This window comes from Pogona vitticeps, chromosome 1 (assembly GCF_051106095.1).
Source record: "Pogona vitticeps strain Pit_001003342236 chromosome 1, PviZW2.1, whole genome shotgun sequence".
NCBI classification, from domain to species: Eukaryota; Metazoa; Chordata; class Lepidosauria; order Squamata; family Agamidae; genus Pogona; species Pogona vitticeps.
In genome coordinates, this window is record NC_135783.1 from 166,431,930 (window position 1) to 166,435,716 (window position 3,787).

The following is a 3,787-nucleotide window of genomic DNA, read 5'->3' on the forward strand; positions in this document are numbered from 1 at the left end:
CCAGGCAGAAGCAGGCATCCAGAAGCCGGGGATTGATTACCCAGGGCTGTAAACAGCCCTAAACAATCAAGCCACCTTATCTCCGATCTTTGAAAGAACCGGAGGATTTACAAGGGCCTCAACCAAGGAAGTAACAGGGAGAGGTTGGGCTGCAAGGGGTGGGGGAGAGGGAGGGGTGGGGTGGAAATACAAAAGCCGGACATTTTGAAGTTTTTTAGTTTTGCCTGCCGGATAGAGGACATTGTGACAACCCCAGACCTACTAGGATATGCCACAGTTTCACTAAGCTGCCACCAACCATTCCCTATAAGGAGTCACACAGACCAGGAATGGATTTTTAACAAATAAAGGAATAAGGTTTATTTAAATAACACACAGGGAAAATAAAATGATCAAGTGAATAAGATACAGTAACGTGGCTTAGTCTCAATCATACATACACCAGTTTGGTTCACACAGAACACCTTTAAATAAAGCACAGACCCTGAACCTATCAGTTCTGGCTACCCATACAGACACCTGAACCCATCAGGTTGGTACTGGCTGACACACAGTAGTACCCTGTCTGACACACAGACTCCCACACCAGCTTCTTCTCTCAGCTCTCCTTCAGCTCTCCCTCAGCTTCTCCACACAAACTCCACATATATATACAGTACAGCCCCTCCTCCTGATGTCCCGCCTTCCACTCCCCATAGGATGGAACTTTCCCTCCAACCCATGACAGACAGGTAACATCAGTGCTGTATGTAACACCTCCCCTCTTTATAAGTTGTTTTGTAGGGGGAAAGCTAAAGTGCTTTTCTCCAAAAAACAACCTGGATCCAAAACATACAAAAACATTTATACAATAACATACAATACCATACTTACTTATACTTACACTAGGATAACCATATCAATTAGGCATCTAAACATTTACCATTTACAATACATCAAGTTACCTTTATTCATACAAACCAGGCATGTTTAATAAACAGATACATTTAACCTTTGGTCACCAAAATATATACATAGTCCATGTTCTTTCGCCGTCTTCATTCTTCGGGTCTTCTTGACAAGGCGTCAGCAACACAGTTCACTGACCCTCTGACCACCTTCACTTCAAAGTCATAGTCCTGCAGGTTTAAAGCCCACCTCATAAGTTTACTATTGTGGGTTTTCATTGTCTTTAACCATTGCAGTGGTGAATTGTCAGTGCACAGAATAAAATGTCTTCCCCAGATGTAAGGCTTGGCCTTCTGGATCGCGTAGACTATGGCCAGGCACTCCTTTTCCACGGTTGCCAAATGTCTCTCACCTTTCTGGAGTTTCCTACTCAGGTAGGACACTGGATGCTGGTCACCATTCTCATCCTCCTGGCAAAGAACTGCTCCTACCCCGCTGTTAGACGCATCGGTGTAGATGATGAACTCCCGGTCGAAGTCTGGAGCACGCAGCACTGGATAGTTGATGAGGGCCTCCTTCAACCTCTGGAACGCCTCCTCACAGTCGCTGGACCACGGGATGCGGTCATCAGTCTTCTTCCTCGTCAAATCGGTCAGCGGAGCCGCAATCTCGCTAAACCTCGGGATGAACTTCCTGTAGTAGCCCACCAACCCAAGAAATGATTTGACTTTTTCCTTGGTGTTGGGTCTGGGCCAATCACGAACGGCTTCTATTTTGGCCCCTAGGGGTTTGATCACTCCTCCCCCTACTATGTGACCCAAGTATTTTATTTCTGGGCTACCCAGCTGCAGTTTGTTCTCTTTGCAAGGCCTAGGCCAAAGCACTCCCTCCCCTGGGTTAAAGTGCCTCTCCCTGGTTTTGTGGTCATACCATGTTTTCTGTCTGACCTTCTGAGCTTGCAGGTTTTCTGCTGCTAGCTCTAGGTTTCTCTTTAGGTCATTCATCAAGGTGTCTATATATGTCACAACATCTTGTGGGTCATCCTGGGTGATCTGCTCCCAATTTTGTTTGATCAAATCAAGGGGCCCTTTCACCCTTCTCCCAAACAAAAGTTCAAACGGACTGAACCCGGTACTGGCTTGTGGCACTGATCGATAAGCAAACAAAAGGGATTGCAGCTTCTGGTCCCAATTGTTTGGATTCTCCGCCAAGTAAGCCCTAATCATGCGCATTAGAGTCCCATTGAACTTCTCCGTTAACCCGTTACTTTCAGGGTGATAGGCAGTGGTTTCCTTGTGTTTAATTCCACAGATTTGCCATAACCGTTTCATGAGCTTTGATGTAAACGATGCGCCCAAATCTGTGATTATTTCTGAGGCAAATCCCATCCTGGACATATACCCCACCAAGGCATCTGCCACTGTGTTAGTTTCAATGTTAGTCAAGGGAATGGCTTCAGGGTACCTCGTGGCATGGTCCACAATGGTGAGAATGAACCGGTTCCCCCTCTTTGTGGCCTTGGGCAAAGGTCCCACAATATCCACCCCTATGCATTTGAACGGAGTGTCAATCACAGGCAAAGGGCACAACTTTGCTTTGGTCCTGTCACGGTTATTCCCCTGCCTCTGACACACATCACATTGTTTACAGAACTCCTTGATCTGCTTCCCTATTTCAGGCCAGTAAAAATTCTGTGTGATTCTCTGCTGTGTTTTGTTCACCCCTAAGTGCGCAGCAAACATGTCAGAGTGCCCCCTTTGTAAGATCATGGGGCGATACTTGTCAGGTACCACTAGCTGACTTCTGATCTCATCTCCCCCTTTTGAGATATTCCTCAGGGTCTCTCTATATAAAATTCCCTTTTTCTCTCGAAATCTCACTGGGGTTTCAGGTGTTAGCTGGGCGTCTGTCACCTGTTCAAAACACTTTTGGAGAGTGGCGTCTGCCTTTTGCTCTTGGCCAAATCGGCTGTCTGTGGTTAAGGTTTCCACCACAGCTTCGGAACTCCCCTCTGCTTCCGTCTCGGGCTCTCCAATACCCCCTTGAACTGTCCCTGTGTTAGCTTGTGAGCGTGTAATCACTAGCACCCGTTTCACATGTTCAGCCAGGTCATTTCCCACGAGCACGGCTGCTGGCAGAGTCGATGAAATCGCTAGCCGCCAAACTCCCCTCCAGCCTTGAAAGTTCACAGGGACCTCAGCTACTGGCAGCGAGATCACCTGTCCCTCAATCCCTGCCACCTTTATGCTCTCATTTGGGATTATATACTCCCTAGGAATGATATCTGGATGGCACAGGGTCACCTGGGAACAAGTATCCCTTAGCCCCCTATACTGATGGTCAAGTATTCCTACGTCCACCCCTGCGGTTTCAAACAACTGCGAATCTGTTCTCACTAGCAAGCAGCGCTTGACCTCCACAAGAGGACCATTTTCCCCAGCCTGATCAGCAGATGTAACTGTTCCAGATTGAGTAGCCATGGCAACAGGCTCCCTCAGTGGCAAGGAGCTTTGCTCTTTCTGGACACAGAACACAGCTTTTGGCTTGGTTCCATTCAAATCATGAGGCATATTTCCTTTTAGCTGCTTTAATTTCTCACACTCTGAGATTAGATGGCCCTTTCCTTGACAGAAATAACATTTTCTGCTGTACTTGGAGTCTTTCTCATCTGGTTTTGGTTTTCCCTCCAAAATCTGAGGTCTTTGTTTCATGTCTGAGGGCTTCCCTTCACCATGGGCCCCTCCCCCTTGCTGGCTTCTCCCTGGTCCCTGAGAGTACTTGCTGTAGGTCTCTTTAGGTTTGCTTATAGATTTCCCCTCACCTAAGGGCTTTCTTATTTGGGAAATAAAATCTGCGATCTCGGCCGCTTCTGCCACAGATCTAGGTTTCCTTTCCCTCA